Below are 24,421 nucleotides of genomic sequence, written 5' to 3' on the forward strand. Positions count from 1 at the left end.
CTAGCATATGGTTGCTACTCAATGAATGAGTGAAATATATCAATTATGAGAGGTCTCAAAGTAGATTTTATTATTTATTTTTTTATTCTATTGAGTACACATACTTATGAGAATCATCATTATTTGAATATCTTTTTTTTTTAACATCCTTTAAACTACCTGGAATCTTACATGTATAAGAATACCAGAGATCAATAACAGAAGAAATGTTTCAACAAAAGATTCTAATTAAGCATTCCATTATGGTTTGGATGTGAGGTGTTCCCCTAAAGTTCATGTGTGAGACAATGCAAGATGGTTTGCAGGAGAAACAATGGGGTTATAGCCTTAATCTAATCCTTGATGGGATTAAATGAGTGGTAACTGGAGGCAGGTGGGTGTGGATGGAGGAAGCGATTTATTGGGGGAATGGCTTTGGGGTTATATTTTGTATCTGGTGAGTGGAGTCTCTGCTCTCTGATCATCATGTGAGTCTCTTTCCTCTGCCAAACTCTTCTGTCTTGATGTCCTGCCTTACCTTGAGCCCCAAGAAATGGAGCCTGCTATATGTAGATGGAGACCTCTGAAACTGTGAGCCCCTAAATAAACTATTCCTCCTGTAAAATCGTTCCAATCAGGTCATTTAATCACAGCAGCAAAAAAACTGACTAAAACAAATTCTTAAGGAGGTGAGCTTTGGGGATGGGACATATATGAAGAACATCTAGGGAGCTTCTCAAGCCACCCAGGCTCCTCTTTGGAAATCTCTCCCCTGGCCCCACAAAAACATAAATGTTTTTAATGTTATACCCTTGGGAAGAGCTACACCCTCGATCCATGGAGTTTGATTCCTTTCCTGAGTCACTGTTACTAATAGAAATATTTCCAGTCATTTAAGTACTTCAGGTCTAGAGAAGAATTATTGAGAGTCACTATTATAAATTATGTCTAAATAACTGATTTATTTTTACAGAGTTATCATTGGTTCCAGGTGGCAGTTTAATAAACAGTAATACTATGATAAATAATCTGAACGAATTTTAGAAAATTATCACTGCCAAAGAAGAATGCCTAGGAGTCTAACAATTGGTCAAATGCTTTTTACCATGTTCTCTTGGCAACATCAATGTCATCTTCACAAGATAAAACATTCCTAGAGCAATAAACATTATCTGTGACAATTAAAACCTGATAAATCGGGAGCCATCAAAGGTCAGCCAACTGTGAATGTGAAGACAGAGGTGCAATTTGCCTTCTGTATTTATCATAAAGATTTACTGAACACCCACACATGTGGCGTGATTAGAACACATGAATAGTGTGTGAGAAAGTGCAGTGTATTAAGCCTAAGAAGTAAAGTCATGTGAAGATTTCTGTCCATTTTGCAAAAGTAATATTTGTTTACAGCTGGTATCCATTATTTTCTCCAGATTATATAATTAATGGAGTACTTGTTCTTTTATCATTTTTTTTTCTTTTCACAATATGATTTACCTTGTCCTTGTTGACTAGGGCATAGCACTACAAATGTTAACCCATAGTGGTACCTCAGAAATTAGTGTATTGTCTTCAACTAGGTCATTGTTCATCAATACTTCTATAATCTAAAAAGTACTGAATGGTAAATATCAAATATTGCACATTGTTTAAATACTAAGGGTTTTAACTGAAATTCTGCAGAATTACCTTTGCCAAGCTTTGTTTCTTTTTCATAATATCTTTCTAGGTCTCATTTTCCACATTGCTGTACTATGCACTTTTATATGAGGTAAGCCCGCTTGCCCCAACCCCAACCTGATCCATTCTGAAATGTTAGCTTTTCTGTGTTAGTTCTTCACTGAGCAATACAGCACATTTTGCAATGTGAGGGGTTAAAGTCAAGGACGAGGTAAGCAATGGGATCTGGGAAAGATATCCATACTCTGTTTAGCAACAAGTGGACCAAAGATTTTTCTATTGGTTTCCTTCAACATTTTACTTTAGCATGATATTTTTCTGCAGATTTCTGTAGCAGTTTCCTACAAGATATAGTTGACAGCAATAGACCTTATGTTTTATTTTGCATCCTTTGAAAGTTATACTCTTACCTTTCCTCTCACCACATTTAAATCCTTGGGGGATTTTTCAATAATATGTTAGAATGATTTAAAAACTGAAATAATTTTATATCATTTTAAAGCCTTAGGCTGAGAGGGGAGTATGAAATGCTTTGTTATGTGTTTGGAGCTGACCTCTTCTCCCACACAATATGTTAAAATGATAGAACTACTATTGCTTCTTTCACTACGATGGAGATAAATCCTGACAAGGGAGAACAGTTCAGATCCTGACCAAGAATAACCAGAATACTATTAGCAACTAGTAACTACATTTGCAAACCTGAAACATTGAACTATTGCTTTCTTTCTGTGTTTGAAAGATAATGGCTGTTTGATTCTCCCAGGGCTAGTGTTGATAGGAATTCGTACTTTCAGGAAATGGAAGGTGATGCACTTAATATAACTGTATTCTAGACTTTAGTTTGTGGTTAAAGCCTTGAGTTTCCAGGGGAATATTTGCTTCTCACATATAGGGACACTTATAAGTCACATCCCTTGGGTAATCTATCAAGTTTGGAGGTGTTTCAAACAATGGAAATTAAGACCCATAGACTTTTTAAAAACATTTTCTGGTTAACTGAGGTGTAGATTTTCAGTTTCTTACACCTTCAGTTTTCTCCTTTCTTAAAAATGGTATCTATCACTTCTCTGCCTTTTGGCCAAGATCAAGTGTATTATCTGTTCTTATCAGTTTAAATATGGTAGCTATGTGTTTTTTTTTATTTGTCTTGCAAAATACCTCATGTATCTATGGCAAATGCATTATGGATGGATTCTCTATTTTTTCTGTTTATTTTTATTGAAATAAAATAAATCACATACCATGAAATCTATTCCTTTGAAACATACACTTTTGTGGGTTTTACTATATTACAATGATGTACAACCATCATTAGTGTCTAATTCCAGGGCATTTTTACCATTCTCAAAGAAACTCTGCACCCATTAGTAGTCACTCTCCATTCCACTGTCTACCCTCTATTTGAAACCACAAATCTACTTTTTTGTCTCTGTTAATTTGCCTATTATGGATATTTCATATAAACATGGCTTTTTGCAGTGATATCTCTCCCAAGCACAGTATTTTCAGGCTTCATCCATGTTGTAGCATGAATTACTGCTCCATTATCTTTTGTAGTTGAATAAAATTCTGTTGTGTGGCCATAGCCCATTTTGTTGGTTTTCCAGTTGATGCTCATTTGAGTTGTTTCTACCCTTGGGCTATTATGAATAATGGTGCAATGAACATTAACAGAAATTTTTGTGCTGACATATGCTTTCATTTCTCTTGAGAATATCAAGGGGTGTATAGATTACACTTATACACTAGTCTTAAGGGAAAAACAGACTAAGTTATCTTTCAAAATTATTCTAGAATATAACATCATTTCATTAGGAAAACAATTCCTACTTTAGTAGCCTTTTAAATATTTGTGAATAGAGACCTGAGAAACTTATTTCCAACCTTTATTACTTGTAGAAATGAAATTAAAAAAGGTCTAAAATTTGAGGTGATGTGTGAGCATGTAGAGTATATATTTTCTTTCAGTCCTCTCTCTCACTTATATGTATATTATTCTCTCATTTTTATATAGCAGTGATCAGCATTACACCATAAAGAAAATAAACAGAAACTGACTCTAAAAGAAGAAAATTCAGTCAAAAATCTGCATCTTCTACATAGGAATGTAAGGAAACTACGAAAAAAAGCCATTATAACTACATTAAATAAGCTATGTATTATACTTTTTATTTATGGATTTTTGTCATGGGAAAAAGTGGTAAAAGTATCAAATGAGATGACTAGGTTTAAAAAAGCATCTTTCCTAAAAATTACAGTAAATAAAAAGACAATAAAAATGTTTTCAACAAATATTTAATGACATAGGCAAATGCATGCAATATAATATTAAGTATAATAGAAAACCACACACTAAAAACAAAAAATTACATATATGCATTTTCCTAATTTCATAAATATTACAGAATGCAAAAATATTTCAAAATGCTAAAAGTTGTTATTTTGGGTAATTTATATTTTATTTTATGTTTTATGAAGTTTTCTAAAAGTTTTGCAATTATGAATTATAGATAGAAAAAATATAATTTAAAATTTGTCCTTATCATGTTTGTTATCAAGATAATCAGTCAATTCAACAAACCCTGAGTCATTTTCAAAAAGTACCAACCAACTCAAAGGTTTAGATACATATAGATAACAGATCTCTCTAAGGATTGTATAGAATGATATGAAATAGGGACTTTCAATTGCTCAGGAAAAGGTACAATGCTGTATTCTGAAACTGAAGACTCAAGTTAATGACACATACTGACAGTGCTTCTCAACTAGACATTTGTTGCAACTTGGGATACTAGCAGTTGCAAATGGCATCCAGTGTGACATCTCAATACTCTGTAATAATTAGCACAGTCCCTTATATCAAAGAATTTTTGGTTTTGATTGTTTTGTTGTTGTTTAGTTTTGTTTTGGTATTCAGGATTGAAACCAGGGGCATTTAACCACTCAACCACAACCCCAGCACACCCCCAACCCCCACCACTTTCTTTTATATTTAATTTAGAGACAGGGTCTCACTGAGTTGCTTAGGGCCTCAATAAATTGCTGAGGCTGGCGTTGAACTCAGGATCCTCCTGCCTTAGTCTCCCGAGTCAATGGGATTATAGGCATGCACCAACTGCACCTGTTATCAAAGAGTTATTGAACCCAAAAACGTACCAGGATTGAGAAACCCTGATGTAGATGATCTATATTTGAAACAATTAACTTAGATGCTCAATGGTCAATAGTTATAAATTTATTTATTCATTTTTGTTAACTTGCATTAATTGTACATATTAATGGGTTTCCATATGAGATTTCAATTCATGCATACAGTTTGCACTTAAATAATTAAAAGTTTTACTTATGCTCAGAATCTAGAAATGCAGAGTTAAATCTAAAGTTGATACTTATGTATAGAATAAACCTATATTATAATTTTTGCAGTTAAGCAAATATGTAATGCACCTATTAGAGCTGGTGCTATTTAAAGTTACTATAATAAAAAGTGGGAGTTGAGATTTCGAAAGTGTCATTTAGTGAAAGTTTTATTCTGAAATAAATTACTTCAGAAAATAACATTTTTTGTACCTCAGTTTCTCTAAGATACTATGAGCATATAAAGTTTTTTTTCTTTTCTTCATTAAAGTGTTGGCATAAATCTAATTTATTACACATCTACTAGAGATTTTGTATGGAAATTATATTCACAGAGCTACTCAGATGTATTGTTTAATGAAAACATGCCTCTATTTTCAAGGTTTTTTGTTATGTTAAAAAAATGACAGAAAATAAACTGAGTACTAGCAAAAAGTATGAAAATATATTTTCAGAAAAGATATAGGCACTATTAAAGTATAACTAAAAATTGAATACTATATAGAATTAAGATGACTGAAGAAAATATGACATGATAAGAATCCATTGTGAACAATAACTAGAACATTGAAACTATTCAGCACATTTTATAAAAGTAAATTGTCTGCATTTGACAGCAAGTCTCTGCAAGGATTGAACTTGGTTTAATTCTCCCACTTTGCCTCACACTGGGGTTCCTACAATCCCTGAGCTTCTACACCTCTCTCCTTTCAGGCTTAGAAAAGGGTGACTTTCCCAAAATAAAAACAACCAAGTCTTTCCCATAAAGAGAACTTCTCCCATGCTGTTTCTTTTTTGCATGACCAGATCTTTTTTATAAAAAATAGAAATAAATAAGTCTCCAACTGTCTACTCCTTTATTTAAATAGATTAGCCTCTGTTGTTTTCCTTCACAGTATAATTTTTCCTTTTTCATAATTCTGGGAATTTTGTGATTATTTTCTCATTTGCCTCAACTTTATTGTCTTTCTCTGACACTCTGACTTTGTTCTGCTGACTATAGTTACTATCCTAAAGAGTGGTCAGCACAGTGGTTATTGTATGAATGCCTGAATGGTTTTGGAAAAGAGGTCAAACAATATTTTGAAGCATTACAATCCATGTGTGGTTATAAGCATGCTTATTTGTTAAAGAGACAAATTAGACTATACTCCACAAGACTTTTAGTATAATAGAGGAATCACCAGGAACTTTTCCATAAGTGAGGTGCAGAACTCTAGAGAAATAAACATGAGAAGCTACTTGGGTGGTCAGAAAAGGATACTTGAAAATAGAATACCTAAGATTTGACCTAAAGGAAGAATAGATGTTTTCCAGTTGAAGAAGGGATAGAGCATGTTCCAGGCAAAAGGAAATCTCCTACATCATAATTTAGGTCTAGAACATAGAATTTTCATTTACTCCCATAGAGAATACAGGAAACATAGAAGAACTTTCTTTTGTAATTCCCTAAGTGTTAAGTTCTGAGCAGTGTAACCGTGGACATCAAATGACAATGTTCAGTTGGAAGCTTGATGGGGCTGTAGCTTAGAAGAAAGATCTGCACTGGACATGTGGGTTTGGGGAGTTGTCAAATTGCTGAGATAGGAATTGAAGGAATAGGCAGGGATGAGGTCTTCCAGGAACAGCATGCAAACTCAGACAAAATAGGCACAAGCAGAGGAAGAGGTACAAGCAAAGACTGAGACTGAGGGGAACCAAGAGAATAGGTGGAAGTTTCTATAGGGCAAATGAGTGTGAGTCATGCCACCCACTTAGAGCTAGGGGCCACATGCTTGGGAGTCAGTAGACATGATAGACTAATTTAATACTTGCAAAGTCAGTATAATCATTAGGAAGGCAATGTTTATATCATTAAAGAAAGACAAAATCCACCTATAAGGACTAAGCAATATAAAACTAGAGGTGGGTGGTAAGTGTACGTAGGTTTTTGAAAATATTGATTAGGAGGAAAAAGGTCAGCAGTTATTTAGGGTCACTGAGGAGTGTTTTCACAAAGGAAGAGAAGTATGGCCTTTGGCTTAGAAACAAAGTCAATGAAAATGGAGAAGTTGGAATGTAGGGGATATAGAGGGCATAATGAATGAGTCATGTCATTTTAAGGTCTCGAAAGCATATGGCCTTAGTGCTTTACTGATTTCATAACACATTCACATAGATTAGTTTGTTAAATACAATAACACTTTCATATAGGTCTCTGTATTCTTACTGGTCAAATGTAAACAAAATGAGATTCCAAAAGTTTTAGAAATTTGCCCAAGGGCACACAGTTAATAACTATGAAGGCTGAGATTTGAAATCTTGTCTGATTCCAAATCTCCTGTTCTTTCCCACTAAGCGATGCTGACATGTTAACTGTTCCTCCGGCCTCTGCTCTCCAGCACTCACAAATTAGGGAATGCTGCAGACAAGGAGGAGAAACTGTCTTGGTTTATTTTAAAATACAGCAGCTCACTATTTGTGCCTCAATTACAGAATAAAGTAGAAACAGCAGCAGAAAAACATCTCTGATGGCCCTCTGAACTCTATTCAAGTGTGGTCCACAGAAGGGCAGTGTCAGTCTCTCAAGGGAGATTTTAGAAGGGCACACTCTGAGGTCACCCCACAGGTGACTGAGTCAGAAACTCTGAGAGTAGGACCTAGAAATCAGCCTTAACAACCCTCCAGGAGCCTCTCATACATACTAGTTTAGAAAGCTTTGCATGGCTTGATCATACTCAAGAAAATGAAAGTATTTATTTGAAGGCACTTTAAAAATCATGTGATAATATATTCATCTGAAATTCAAAAAGAGCTCAGGAACATCAGTACTATCCAAATATCACATGTTGAAAAGTGTCCTGAACTAAAACTTCCCATGTGGTAAACATTAAAGAACTTATAATGTATATTTAAAACATTACAGACACCTAAAGTTTATTTTTTTTAATAAAGTGAAGGAAACAAAGAATCGCAACATAAAATCATTGAACTTTTGAAATGGCAGCAGTTTATTCTAGAAATGACAGTATGTGACATACAAAATTAGAGCTGCAATAAAAGAAAGGTATCCCTGCTTTCAGAGTTAACGGTATCTTTGAAAATTGTGGTAAGAACTGCAGTACCATAGATTCTCTAAGAGGAGAAAAGACTTTCTAGAGCATTTGTCTCTTCCATTCTCTTTGTGAGTGAGCAGATAATAGGTTCATAGCCTTTGATTGACTATAAACAACATTAGCTTTAAGTTCTTAATTTTTTGATCAATTGAAGAAAGAGAAACATCAATAAAACATTATTTTAGTATTATCAAGATTTGAAAGAAAACATGAGTTGACTAAAGTTGAATGCACCAAAACACTAAACAAGCAGCCCAATGAACATGTTTTCAACTAGTTCATGTTATGTATGTATTTGCAACTATTCTACATGTCTTATTTTGATCATTTTTATTAAAAAAAAATGTAAAAGAAAGGTACCCAGAAATCAGATTATCTTTTGCCCCATATGCCTATTATTTTTGTAGTCTGCACCCTGGCTTACACTTTACATTTTGTTTTCATCCCTCCTTTCTATTCTCTCCTTCCATCCTATCCTTTCTAATTCCCTTTTCCACCCCTTCCCTATCTTACTCCCTATCATCCCTTACCTTCTTTTCCAACAATGTGCAAGAAAAATACCAGATGACATTCAAATGTATACACATGAAAGTTGCTAACAAATGGTTGGAATCATTTAATATTAGAAAATAGCAGTGTTTACATTAAATATTCTATCACCTCTTAGAATCTTTATCCTATATAAATTGATCTCACTGATATTTGCTTAGTAAAGGATAAAATAAATTTTACTTTGATGGCCTATGTTTCCAGCAACTATTTTATTTGCATTGACACTTTGCGAGTAATCTCTATTATAATATTATTTCTAGCCCTTCAAATTTTTCTTTCCTAAACAGAGAAATATTTAATGTTCAATATATTTCATGGTGTTCATCAACTACACCAAAAGATATTTATACATGCATATACAGATAGCTGTACACTTGGAAATGAGAAGTTCCTATTAAATATTAGAGACTACTAAAGTGGTTTCCATAATTTCAAAATCAGACACAAAGAAATATACATATAAATATAATGACTTTACTCTTACTCATAATTTTAACCATAATTTTTTTTTTGTACCTGTAATTGAACTCAGGGTTACTTAACCACTGAGCCACATCCCCAGTCCTTTTTTTATATTTTATTTATAAACAGGGTCTCGCTGAGTTGCTGAGGGCCTTGCTAAGTTGCTGAGGTTGGTTTTGAACTGGTGATCCTCCTGCCTCAGCCTCCTGAGCTGCTGGATTACAGGTGTGCTCCACCATACCTGATCTAACCATAATATTTAGTAGAGAAAAGTATGGAAGAAGAGGATAAGTAACTTGGCAAAAATTGACTAACCAATTAGTGTGAGAGTGATGTGTCAGATCAATTCCACTATTTCACCAGCACTCTGCTTTCAAATTAACCTGATCCTGATTAAATGAATCTGTGATGAGAGCCTGTAGTAACCATCAAATATATATATATATATATATATATATATATATATATATATGTATATACAGATTTCAAGTTTTCAATATTTCTGCCTCTTGGGATTCATATTAGATATATATATGAGAAAACATCTTCAAGAGAGTGACTAAGCAGGGTATTAAAGATAAAACTGGACCTGTTAGTCTAATTGACTAGATCCAGCAAGGCCATTATTCGAAACAATCTCCTCTAATGAATGCTGTCCATTTATAACTTAAAGTGGAAGCTTTTGGAATAGTACTAAGGAAAAGTGGACAAAGTGAAGATGCTTGAGGAGAGTCAATCTACACTGTCAAAGAAACCCAAGTGATTGTGTAGGTAAATTATTTCAGAAACCCTACACATACCCAGCAAAAAGCCTGGAACTCTAGGTAGTTTTTCATTGCTTTTCTTGAGATGTTTTATTCTTATGTAGTTGATATTTTCAAAAGCTAGTTTATTAGTAAAAAAAAAAAAAAAAGAAAGAAAGAAAGAAAGAAACATATTGCAAATTTCAGGAAACATAGTATGGTCATTCTTCTGGTAGAAAAAAATTAAAACTAATATAAAATTAAGCATTCTTAAAATCAAGAAACTGTTTGAAAAGACTGGTTGGCATTTCTTTTGTAATTTGAACCCATTGATAAGATTTAAGTTAGGCATACATATTTAATTTAAAATATTATCCAACATGCCATAAAAGCTTAAGAAATATTTAATTTTTATTAAAAAAGTATATCTTCATTCAACATTGTCCTTTGTTAGAGTGTTAAAAGTACTATATTCTGGTTAGTTCATTTTTAATAGAAACTAATTATTCATTGAATGCCATAGAGAATAATGAGTGGACTTGTCTCCAGATTAGCTTGCTATTGCAATCACCATAATGACCCATTATTTGGTTCTATTTTTCATAGTAAAAATGAAAAACTTGTGAATGTCTCTGAATATATATACATATAACCAATTAACAAAAGAATACTTATAAAGAGCATATCAGTGAGTGAAATTGATTTAATCAAACCAAACACAAATATTGAGAGCATATACCATAAAAGGAATTTACATTAGGGTGTACTTAAATATAACTTCCTTTATGAAAAAATATTTTTGATCTAGAAGTAATATATGGAAACATGAAAAATCAGTAAGGTGTGTTTCATTGGCATTTGGGAAACTGAGGGTACTGAGAGAATTTTGTAGACAATTTTGCTTTTCCAGTCTGGACCCCACATCCTGACTATTATTTGGGTCAATCACATAATTAGTTTGCACCTCAACTGTAAAACTAAATGTCTATTTCATGTGATTATTTTGAAAAATTAAAAGAATCTGTGTGTTGGAAGACCTGTGATAAATAGTTCAACTCAGCAAGAATTTCAGTTATTAGGTGCATGACTTAATTCCTAGACTGCTATAAAATACAAAGTAAGGAGAGCTGCGTATAATTTTTAAGAAAAACACGTGTCATGCTTGTGATGAACTAGAAATGCTAAGTTCCTTGGTATCAGAATGAGGTGTTCAGCACTTTAAATGTTTGAAGGAAAAGGATTCAGGGGACCGGAAATGTGAACATTCTAAGCTGTGTATCTGTGCTTTAGTACTGGGAGTCTAGAAAAGGCCAAAATCTTTGCATGATACACCTATTAGTAGAAACTTCTTCATTTAATCATTTACATGGCAATAATCAACTTGAAAGCTAATATTTATTATTCCCAAGGAAGAAAGGTTATCACTAATATATGGAAAACTGTATATTGGCATAGCTCTTTCAATTGCTGTTTATCTGAACTTCTCTATTCATTAATTCTCTGTCAATAGATATTGATAATAACTCAATGTAACTTGGACAAATCCCTTACTTCAGTTTTTTTCTTCTGTCAAGAAGATGGGTACAGATGAGCAAATGGAATTCACCTACATCATATTGGAAATGTGTCCTGCTTCTAAGCATCACCTTGATTGTGATGCTATAGAAATGAGTAACCAACAGATCTACTAAAATATCCTGACTTCTGCTAATTTGGTGGCTATAGAGAGAAAGAAAATTCTGTGGCAATACCCATTGTTTGCTAACTTGCCATGTTGGGAGATTATTTCTTCTTAAAAAACAGTGAATCCAAGACAAAGAGAAAATCAAGATCTCTAGACTGCTGCACTGTGGAAAGAAGTCTGTTCCACTGGGTAGAGGATAACCAAGCTGATCAACAACCAACATCTCTCTAAGGAAAAGCAGTTATACTTCTCTCTGTTGGTTCAGACCCACATTTGTCTTTTGATCTTTTAGTCATAGAAATTATTTCCATAAATATAATGGGACTATAAATATTTCTTATGATATTTCTAAGGAGAAAAAAAATCCTATAGTAACTACTGTTTTGAATAGCATAGAACATTTGAGAACATGTTGGCCTCAAAATAGGTGATGAGCAAGCTCCCAACCTGACTTTGAGCAGGTTCTCTCTCATGTGCATGAGAGAGAAGGCAAACCTCTTCCACATTTAGGGAAGCATTCCTGGAATCTCTGACTATAGCAGAATAATATTTTCCTTTTGAGTCAAGGCCATGGATATTAACTTATAGGATCAAATTTATTTCTACCATCTCTTACTATTGGCGGCTTAAACTATAGTCACATGTTGATGTTGCATCATTTGCTAATTAACCACTTTTTTTTTTTTTTAGGATATTTCCAAAGATTCCTTTTTCTCAGAAAGTTTTTTTTTAATTATTTTATTTTTTTCAAACTGCATTTTAATTCAATTTTATAATTATTTTTAATTCATAAATTATAGAAGAATCAAAGAAACCTCAATAAGTTAACACTTCACACCCACCAGGATGGCCATAATTTAAAAAAACAGATAATGATAAGTGTTGGGGAGGATTTGGAGATGCTAAAACCCTATATATGTTGCTGGTGAAAAGGGAAATGGTAAAGGCAGTTTGGAAAGCAATCTGGCACTTCTTCAAGAAGTTAAACAGACTTATTATTTGACCCAGGTATTTCAACTCTTGGTATATACTTTTTTTTTGGTTTCTGAGTATTTTATTGCTATATCACTTTTTCATGCAAGTTACACAATGAGTTTCTAGAGCTCTCACTCTATGGGACATGTGCTTGCTACTGCCCCCACAAGTTTACTTCCTTTAGCCCAAGACACTGAATGAAGGACAATTTATTATTTTTATGTAAAGAAACCCAACAGTGTACATTTATTCCAGTTTAGTGGCAAGTTCTTTAGTCTTTGCCTTTTCCAGCTTGGCAATGCAAGCCACAGATTTTGGACCCAGGACATTGCCTCCCCAGTGCTACAAACTTAAGAGAATTTTTTTTCCACATAAAAACTTAAGTACAAATTTTTATTGTAGTTATTCAAGATAGTCAAAAAGTAAAACAACCCATATGTTCAATATGGTATATTCTTACAAGGAAATATTATTTGGCAATAAAAACAAATGAAAAACTAATATGCGCTACTACTACATGGATAAACCTTGAAAACACCTTTGCAAAGTGAAACAAGCCAGACACAAAAAGTCACATATTTTATGGTTTCATTCATAGTAAATATCTAGAATTGGAAGATCTATAAAGACAAAAAGGAGATTAATGGTTGCTCTAGGGCTAAGGATAATGAGGAATTAGAGAAAGTTACTAGGGGGTATGGGGTTTCTTTGGGGGGAGTGATAAAATTGCTCTGGAATTAAATAGAGAAGATGGTTGCCCAAACTTAAAAATATATTAAGAATCACTGAGCTACATGTTTTACAGGGATAAATTTCATTAAATGTGAATTATAACTCAATTTTTAAAAGGTCGTGGGGAAATGAAAGTGAAGTCATTTCCATATTTTCCAGGAAGTTGTAAATTTGGTATTTGAATTTTTTAAAAAACAGGGACATAATTTCTTTCACAGTAAGTAAAAGTGTTTTGGCTATGGAGTGTAGGAAAAGCTTTCATTTTTCTATTCTAACCATTATTTACTACATCAAAGATAACAGAATTATTCCTAATAGCTAAAACTGAACATTTTGTTCTCAAAAACTTTCATTTCAGGATACTGATAGAAGCAAATGACACTCTCAAATTCAGATATTAGGCAGGCTATGGTACAACAACAAAGGACATTGCAGAGCTCTGGGGTGCTTCTACCAGTACCACCCCCAGGACCTAAAAGAGGAAGGAAGAGATGTGTCAGCAGGATACAGACAGAGAGCTGTGTAGAGAAAAAATCTGGCTAGGCATTGAGGTCTTCACTTGGTGAACCCACTCTGATACTATAAGAGGGAAGCTAAGAATCTAAACACCCCTAAATTCTCTAAGTTTACTCTTCCAGCTGTCCTATCTCCTGAGATCATGCTGACTCTCCCCAATTGGTCAAATCCAGAAGACAGGTCTTTCAAGTATCACTCATGCAAGTCAGATTTTCAGGAAAACAGTGGTGTGAATAATCAGAGAGAATGGATCTTTGGGACAAGGCTTAGCTTACCACCCCAACTACTTTATTTCTACCTGTCTATAATTAACACATACAGAATTGTTTGTTATGCATTTTGTCTAATACACTACAATTTCTTTTAAAAGAAGGATTGGATTTTGTATTTTGGGGTGCTTTCAACACTACTTTAAAAGCTATCTGATGGACTGAAGATATATCTCAGTGGTTGACAGAGCACTTGCCTTGTATATCAAGACCCTAGGTTTGATCCCCAGTACTGCAAAAAGTATTTTAAAAAAATAAGAACTTTTTGGCATTTATGTCAAATATTTAAATAAATGTTATTTAAATACAAAATTTTTAAAGAAAGGATTCAGTATTTTTTTCTTACTAATTAGGAATTATAAAAATCATTTACATATTAACTACTAATTATGGAATTCCTGTCCCTACAATATATGTGAAAGAAAAGGATTGGCTCTTTTCATTGCTGATAATATTTTTAGCAATATTAGGGTTTATCATATTTTTAATCCAGGTATATTTTATTTTTAAAAAATAACCAGAGAGAGAAAGAAAGTCTTGCTATGAAAAATGTTTTTAAAGGTCACTTACCACTCATTCATGTTGGGATTCTGATTCACTCTTTCTACAGGTAATGACAGCTTAAAAATGTCACCAATTTCAATGCAGCCAAATGGTCCCTTCCTTTTAAAGTTCAGTTGTGGAAATAACTACCAGTAGGAATGTTTTATGAAAAAAAAAAATCATAACTCTCTTTTAAAGTATATGATTCTCTTGACCACATTCTGACCATTAAGACAATTTCTCCTGCTCTACAATGAAGGTGTGAAATGCAAACTCACTATATAACATTTTAGGAGAAAAAAAGATATGGAGCGTTATTTGTAATGAGGATATATTTTTTTAATTAATTGAGTTAATGAAGGATAGGAAGAATTAGAATGTTCAAGAATTAAGTGAATCAAATCATTAACTGGTTATGCTGTTCTGTAAAACCAAGTCTAGGTACAGTTCATATTCAAAATGATAACAATATATGTAAATGTAACCTGTTCTTGCCAACCAGAGTCTTAAAGAGAGTTTGAAAATATTAAGCTTTAGATGAAGACCATCAGTGCATGAAGTCTAATAACAAAATTGTGATTTGACTGATAATGTATAGGCTTTATATCATACTTGTTACTAGTATTAATGGAGTACTTTCTAAGCTTATGTTTCTACTTTGGATTTGGGGGGGAAATAATCAATAGAAGTTAATGAGAAATGGAGATTTCTACTTTAAACAAAATGTTATACAGTAAATTATTATGCCAATAAAAAGAAAATGTAAGTTACTTTGTCTTATCTTGGTCCCCTTTTCAAAAAAGAATGTCATATTCTTTCCTAAAGTAAATGATAAGTGGGTGAATTCTTTATCCCATCCATCAAGAGAGTTGGCTATATATACAGCATTCAAGTCTCAAAGAAGAAATGTGACTATTGTTTCTATAGTCAAAGGCTGGCTTGATTGCTCATTGATCCCTTTTACCTTAGGACTTCAGGAATATCCTAAGTTCTTTATTCCCTTTCTGGGTTTCTATCACTAAGTGGAAGGTAAGTCCATTCTTCACTTTGTATCTTTTTGAGTGACAAAAACTCTGGATAATTATTAGGTAGCACCAATGAATATTTGAAAAAAAAAACAGTTGAACTTGCCTGCTAATTTGCACTAGATATTTTTCCAAATTTTCTTAAGATATATTGAAAGGTTTACTTTTTATTCTAGAAGCAACAAATATTTTTTTGATGTCTGACAGTTCCTATTTCTCTACCTTCCCTTCTTTACATTTACTATACTACCATTTTGTCACCTAAAAATGATTTAAGTTGCCATTGAAACAGGTAGTGGTGTATTTTAAATTGATTTCTTAAGACTAACAATCCATCGCTTTTGATCTCAATCAAATACTTCCTACAGGACACCAGTTCTATTCTGCAATTACGAGGCAGTAATTTAAGTGCTATAGACTTACCTATTCCAAGTAAAGTCATTTATGTTGACAGATAACCTTTTTAAGTTGCCTTATCATTTAAATCTTAAAAATAAATGAAACATTCTGATTAATGAGTCATATTTTATTAGATGACTTGCTGTCTCTCTGTCTCCAGAAAGGGAATTGTGGTAGCTTGATCTTATGTATTTTTCTAATGTATCTGCAATAAGATACTTGAACAGTAAAAATAGATTATATTGACTTGAATAATGTCCATACTTTATAGTAGTTGGGAATAATTCCATGTGAAAAATATAGTCTCAGATAATAGTCACAAACTTTTTCTAGGGACTTGCACAGTAAACTCATAACTTGTTTGACTTTAAAATTATAGGAAAACTTAGCATGTGTATTCTTTTGATTTTAATCCCTTTTGTTCTTGTGCAGTGGATACTTCAGGCATATTTTCTTATTAAAAAACAGGTAGTAGGAGGAGAAAAACTTGTAGTAGTGTATATCTATCCTTATGCTGTCATTGTACTTTCTTACTGGAAAGAAGTTAATTATATATGTTAAGCATATGTCTGTGAAAGTTTGGGAAATGTCTTTTAAAACTGCTAAATAAAACTATTGAAGATAGAGGAAAAAACAAGACAAGAAAAAAGTACCACCCACATGCACATAATCCAGTGTTCAAAGAGTAACAACAAAAATAATTTTTTGAAAATATACAATTTAATAGTAAAATTGCTGCACCTTATGCAGTACTTGAAGGAACCTAAGATGAACAAATTATTATATTTTATAAAGTATAAGCAAAGGTTTCCAGTAAAAAGAACAAAATTGAAAGATACCAATAGAAAATTTTACTAAAATTTAGTTGCTGTCAATTTGCATTATTAAAACTATTAAGTACTTTCTGAATCTTTTTATTTCACTGAGACTATTTATTTTCTATCATTACTGGAACAATTAGTCTAGCTGTAACTTGAAATTAGTCTATTTCCATTAAAATTCAAACCATGGAAACTGATATTTTTAGACCTTTGTTATACAGTCATTACAGAATCAAATAGTAAAGCAATACCTGGTTATTTCTTCTAGAAAAATATTCTCCAACAAGAATGAATGCATGTGAGGACAATGATTATTTCCTTTAGTACTCTATCTTCATTGTCTAAAACAGCTCCCAACACACAGTAAGCACATGAGCATTTGTTGAATGAGTGAATGAATGCTTCCCATAATTTTTATCTCAAAATATTCTCCTTGTTTCATAACTGAGAAGATAGAGGTCGGAGTGGTACTAACTTGACTATGACTTCACAGCTAGGAGATGTACCACTCACCAAAAATCTTTTTGTACTGCTCATCAACTACTGTGTTTAATACTATCTTTGCTTGCAGCATTCAGTGCTCCTTCCCCCCTCTGATTAGTACTGTGTTCACTTTGTATATAATTACATTGAGAAATTGCATGCTAACCTTCTATTAAAAATAAAACTTGTTGCATTCCAATTAAATATTAATAAATTTATTTCTTCCTAGAAAAAAAAAATGAAAATGTCAGAATAAGTTACCACACTTTTTATTTCTATAAACTAGGTATCCAAAATGATTTGGAGATTGAGCATCTGTAATATAAAAATCTGAAACCAGAAATGCTACAAAATACAAAACTTATTGAGTGCCAACATGATACCACAAGGGAAAAAGTTCACACCTGATCTTATATGAAGGGTCATAAAACACAAGCACACAAAAAATTCATAAAATATTATCTTCAGGCTATGTGTATAAGATATATATATATATATATATATATATATATATATGAAACATAAATGAATTTTACATTTGTATTTTGGTCCCATCCTCAAGATATCTCATGTACATACAATTACTCCAAAATCCAAAAGTATCTGAATTCTGAAACACGTCTTGTTCCAAGCCATTTTGGATAAAAGATACTCAAACTGTAATCATATTATGGTAACTTAACAAGTCATCAGTATTTCTTTACTTGATTTAAAAGTATTAATGACTGAAAAGAGAAGGACCAATTTGAGTTTAATTGCCTCTGGAGAACCAATTCTGGAAGAATTTTGGTGAAATTGCTTATCATCTTTTATTAGTTTGAGTCAAACTTAAATTTCACATTTCAATTAGCCCTTATATTCTTTACAAATGCTCAGATAAAGCATACTATATTATGCTACTTTTTAAAAATCAGAAAAATCATAAAAATGAAAATCACCAGTACAATGACATGTAGAATACCATACATCATCCTCAAATCTCTGTCCCCCTTCTCATCCCTGCTCTGCACCTTGGTCACTTCATTTTTTTCTCCTTTTATAATAATTCATTTAGGTTTGTTCCTGTTGATCCAATGGTCACCCTTTGGTTCTCTGCTTTTATCCTTGAAGAATTTATCATTCTTATGGCTATAATAATACACTTATATCTCCCTAAATTACTTCTGCCATTTAGACCTCCAATTCCTAGAATGAATCCTCTCTTCTAATGTTCTGTTATATTGAAATGAAAATTGAAAGATAGGTGCATTATTTTCCTCTTCAGAAAGTGACATTTTTCCAAACACCATAAGAATATTCAATGGTATTGCTGTCCTTCCAATGTCCCCATTTTTTTCAGGTTCATCACATGACTGATTCTCCCAGATCCAAGTTGCACCAAACTTTCTCCTCAGTATTTATCTGATTCACTCTCCTGCCCATATTTGTATACATCACTGAAAATAAAATTCATTATATATCATAATAAGGCTACTGAAATACTACAGATTTTTTTAAGCTGGTAGACCACCAAACTTCATTTTGATAGCTATTTAATTTAATTAACTTTTTTATAAAGGAAATACTTGAGTGGTTCTCATTACTGTAAAGTCTACTAAAATTTTTATATGTATACGAGGTACTATTTTGGATGATTAAAGAACTTTAATGGACCTTGGGTTATGGCTCAGTGGTAGAGTATGTGTGTAGCATTCACAAGGCTCTGAGTAAAATTCCTAGTACCAAAAAACAAAAACAAAACCTTCAATATGTGGGTTCATGGGTGATCATATAGATCATAAAGGAATATTTTGAGTTCTTCAAGGTAATAAGTCCTAGATGGTTGATTTATGAGAAAGAAGTGGAGAAATGGTGAATATGGCACACCAGATGCCCCCCGACACACACACATACACAAACATATATACACCCACAGACACATGCAAATCTTTAAAAATTACTTTTAGTCTGTCACAAGTTCAAAAAATTTGAGGCATCTAATACAATGTTTGTATTGTAATAATTTAAAAATAAATGTGTGAAATAAATAGGTAAATGGGACATATTTCCAGATAAATTTTGACAAAGATTAAGATATAAATCTATGGCCTTAAGACAGCACCAAGAACTGGGAATAGGTTGTAAATTTGACTCTGAACTTCTTAACCACAAAAGTAATGAAAGAGACAAATTCAGTTATCAGAGTCACAATGTCCAAAAGATAAAAACAAGAGATGTTTCCTGACTCTTCAACCTGTGAGAAATGTCTCCCTTGGGTCCTTATAGGAACAGCACATAATGGAGGAGATCATTTTCTATGTCCCTACAATAAATGCAGCCCACAATTTAGAAAACACAAAATCAATTCTGAGAAAGTCCAAAGCTATGTGGTAGGGCATGCAGGTCCCTGGTGGCTTGGCTTGGTCCAAAGATGAATTTTTCACCAAACCTTTTTTATGAATATTTCAAATGCATACAAAAACTGAAAGAAGAGTAAAGAAAATGATCCCATCTTGTTTGAACAATTGTCAATATTTTACCATAATCACTTTATCTATTTATCTATTCCGAACCATTGAAACTAAGTTTAAATATAATTTTTTTAGTGTTCTGAGAGTGAATGTAACTGAATAATAGTTACATACTTTCATGTGTAGTAAAAACATGGTTTTTCAGCCTGCAGTTTTCCATAGCAGACTTTCCAGGAAGGAGCACTTGAGAATAATAACTACAAAAGGGCAAGATTTAAGGAAAGGTAAGCAAAGAGTTTAAGGTTATACTCTCCAGTAAGGAAAAGGGGTGAAGTTATTTTGTCTTGTCTAATAAAAGTAAATCCATGTTTTCTTGGAATCAACTAAGCCCATAATGTGGAGACACACACACATACATACACAAAGTAAGTACTGGCCCTTTTTTTCTTATTTCAGAAACAATTTGTATAGTAATAGGAAAATACAGTCAGTGTTGGCAATTTGATGAAAATAAAAGATTAAATCATTAATGATTATCTTTTATAATTACATGAATATTATAAGTAAAAATTGCTTTAGCCACATGTAGGGCATTCCCTCTAAGTGGCCTGTTCAGCAGTTCACACACAGAAATAAGAGCATTTTGTAAATAGTCCTTACTGAACCCCCAAATGAAAACAATATAAGAGACAGCCATTCCTTCCTCTGTGGAATACAACTAATGATTTTGGTTCCTTAAAATAATAATAAGCAAAATTTCAAGCAGATGCCTTTGTTCTATGTAAGGTACTTACATGCACAGCAAGAAGCCCTACTAATAAACTGCAGATACAAAGCTTCAAAAGAGCCAGCCCTGGGTTTGTTCCTGATTTCACTATCATTGTTAATAAGAGTTGAGAAAAATGAAAACAATGAAGACTTACACAAATAGAAGGATGGCACTGGAAAAAGTTTACAAATGGTGAAAATCTTTTGGAAAAAACCTTTCATTCCAATGTTAGCTTCTTAGTACTGTGTTTTCGCTTATAAAGTCACTCATCAAACCGAATTTATTTGCTTGAACACCATAGACACACATTTTTAAGAAAAAAAAAAAGTATTTAAAAATCCTTTCACATGAAATGATCATTTTCAGTAGTTCCACCTGGCTGTCCACCTTACTGTGCTAAAATTACCTCAGTATGACATGTATGTAGATGAACATCTCCGTGAAATACAAAAATATTGAACTTCCAAATGACATCTAACAAATAAGTTACCTACCAAGTCATTTATCCACCAAAATTTTGGAAATCAGATGACTGAATATGTCTTTTTAACTACCTTAAATTTATGAGGAAACAACTAACCAGATTATATTCAATAATGGTAGAGTATTTAGTGGAAAATTCCAGGAGAGAAGTTTACCATGTATTTATTGAAGTTTTTGAATGGAAATACCCTTAAATTTCAAAACTTTTTGTGCACGCACATGCACAACCAAATTCTGTACTTCATTTTGAAACAAAAATAACAATATTTTTATAATTTTTAAATGATTTATGAAAATTTATTCAATTGAACTTTAAGCTCATTCTCTGTAATAAACTAGAGATATCATTTTTATTTTACTGATTAAAAAATAACTCTGATGTTCAGAAGGTTTATCCAGTTATTAAGAGGTAGATATGGGTATAGACTGTCTTCTAACCCAAATGACATAGAATCTCAGAGAACAAAGAGATTATAATGCTATTGAAAGTTTTTTAAGTACTCACAAACTAACATCTACTTTTATAACCAAGCAGCATATAGATTATCCTGTTGAATTGCAAGTCATGCAGCCAGCACCCATATTTGCTATAACAGAGATAAAACACCTTATGGCTCTTACTTCCTGTCATTTTTAATAGATACTAATTCTGGAAGCTTATCCAATTTATATTATTTGAACTTTAACAACTCTATCATTTTTTTCTGCCAGGGTGGGCATATAAGCACATATATGAATTTTGGCAGATGTGAGAATTGCCATATGCAGAGTTTAGTGATATATCTGATTTCCAAGTGAAGATGAAAGAATAAGTTCTAGACTTTTGCAGAATAGGTCTAGGCTTTTGTAATAGAGTTTACTAAGATCGCAAGTGACTCACTCTTCTCCTCTCCTTGCTGTTTGAAGGGCCTTCCATTTGACTTTCTAGTCTGTGGTGTTTACATTTGTTTCTTTTTTTAATTTTAATTATTTAATTAGGAAGTAAAAATGGACTCTTTTTGTCCACACTTCAAATTGGATTACATGCACAGATTCATAGAACCACTACTATCACCGAAATGCAGGACAATTTCATCAGCCCCTAAAACTTCCTTGTGCTATCCCACATGATCACACACTCTCCCTACACATGGCTCCTGGTAACCACCAAGCTGTTTCCCATAACTATAGATTTTCTTCTAGAAAATGTCGTATAAATGGGGTCCTAGAGTATGCAACCCCTGGAGGATGACATTTTTTGTTCAATGAAGTGTTTTTGAGATTCATCCAAGTAGTTTTATATATTGGTAGTTCCTTTTTGTGACTGAGTAATTTTTCTGCACTATAGATGTACCATGGTGTTTTAATCCATTCATCCATTGAAAGATGTTTAAAATGCTTCCAGTATGGGCCATGAGAAAAATCATAAAATTGTTTTCGTGTAAAATTAAGTTTTTATTTTTCTAGAGTGAATACTTAGGAGTGGTGTTGCTAGGGGATACAGTAAATGTATGTTTGACTTTGCAAAAAAATTGTCAAATTATTTTCCAAAGTGATCTTACTGTTTGGCATTTCACCAATCCATGAGAGTTCCAGTTGTTCCAGAACCTTGCCCTGACTTAGTACGGTCAAGAAAAGTTTTTTTAAAAGTTATTCTGCTAGTATGTAGTAGCATATTTTCAAGGTTGTAATTTAAATTCCTCTAATGGCTGGTTTTAAACATTTCTGTTATTGTCATTTTTTGTGTATTCTCTTGGGTAAGGTGTCTTTTAAAGTCATTTTTCCATTTTTAAAATTGAGCTATTTGTTTTCTTAATTTTTAATTAATATCTTACCATTTATTTGAGCTTATATCTTTCATGAGCATTTAGTGGTATTCAGTATATAGATCTTGTACATGCTTTGTTTGATTTATGCCTAAATATTCTATTTTTGGAAGTGTAACTTTTTTAAAATGTTGATTTCCAATTATTTATTGCTAGTAGATAGAAATATGACTTTTGCCTATTGACCCTTTTATTAATTTTCTATGCTATATACTAAATTATGGAAAATTCTATTGTTTAAAACTGCACAAATTATTTCACAGTCTTTGTGGATCAGGAGTTAGGAAATGACAACCGGGTCCTCTGCAAGACTTCTATTACGGTGTCAACCTAGGATTAGGTTCTCGTCCGAAGCATCTACTGGGAAAGGATCTTCTGCCAAGGTCCTTCAGGTCTTTGACAAAATTAATTTCCTGTGGTTGTAAGATATATGGCAGCTTACTTCTTCAAAAGCAAAAATGAACAGGAAAAACTCTAGAAACAATCTGTTAACAAGACAGAGTCTTATATAATATTACATAATCCCAGGAGTGGCATTGTACCACCTTCGTCATATTTTATTGGTTAGCAAGTTATAGGTACCATTTACTCTCAAATAAACAGAATTACATGAAGTCATGAACACCAGGAGGAGGGAACTGTGGGAGTCTTTCTACCACAACCTTATATCCTATCACATCACTGAACTCACTTTTTAGAACTGCTTTTTTTTTTAAATTAGTGTTTTGTCTAGATGCCTTAAAATTTTTATAAAGAGAAGCAGGTCCAAAAAAATGAACACTTTTAAATTTTCTTCTTCCTAATATGTATACATTTATTTCATTTTCTTTCTTATTGTACTAGCTAAGTCATGCAATATGAAATAGAACAGAAGTGGTAAAAGCCAAAGACTGAAGAGTAGAATGCTTGCATAGCATGTGCAAGGCATCGAGTCCAACACCCAGTACCACAAAGAAAAAGGAGAGGAGGAGAAAGAGGAGAATGAGATACTAGACTTGTTTCAAACCTTAGAAGGGATGCACTAGTCTTTCACCATTAAGTATCACGTTAGCTATAGGTATTGCATGGATGCCCATTATCAGTTTAGGTGATAGCCTTATATCTTAGTTTACTGAAAGTTTTACTCATAAATTAATAATGAACTTGGTTATATGCTTTTTACAGGATCAGTTATAGTATATATGATACTGTTAACATGATGGCTACATTTTAATTTTCAAATATTGAACCAACCTTGCATTCCCAGCATACACTTGGTTGTGATATGTTATGCTTTTTTATATTATTGATTCAATTTATAATATTCTATAAAGGACTATTTTTGTCAATATTAATGAGGAACATTGGTCTAAGTCTCTTGAAGGATATGATTTTGCTATAATGTTAATTCTGGCCGCATAGAATGAGATGGGCTCTGTTGGGTGTACAACCCAGTGATGGAACAGTTGCCTAGAAAGTTCAATTCCCAGAACCACAAAAAAACTAAAAATAAACAAATAAATATATCTGTTGATTGCTTGTAGATCTTCTTCAGTGAAGTGTCTGTTCATTTCCTTAGCGCATTTGTTGACTGGGTTATTTGTATTCTTGGTGTACAGT

The 24,421-nt window shown here is 32.7% G+C and overlaps 1 protein-coding gene and 1 pseudogene across 8 annotated transcripts in view; both read left to right on the forward strand.

The window, feature by feature from the left end:
• Positions 1–24,421, forward strand: part of Magi2 (membrane associated guanylate kinase, WW and PDZ domain containing 2) — a 1,289,418-nt gene that overhangs the window by 534,825 nt on the left and 730,172 nt on the right. The gene's annotated exons all lie outside the window — the stretch shown is intronic.
• Positions 2,718–2,822, forward strand: LOC124992018 (uncharacterized; annotated as a pseudogene).

The sequence above is a fragment of the Sciurus carolinensis genome, chromosome 8 (assembly GCF_902686445.1).
Source record: "Sciurus carolinensis chromosome 8, mSciCar1.2, whole genome shotgun sequence".
NCBI lineage: Eukaryota > Metazoa > Chordata > Mammalia > Rodentia > Sciuridae > Sciurus > Sciurus carolinensis.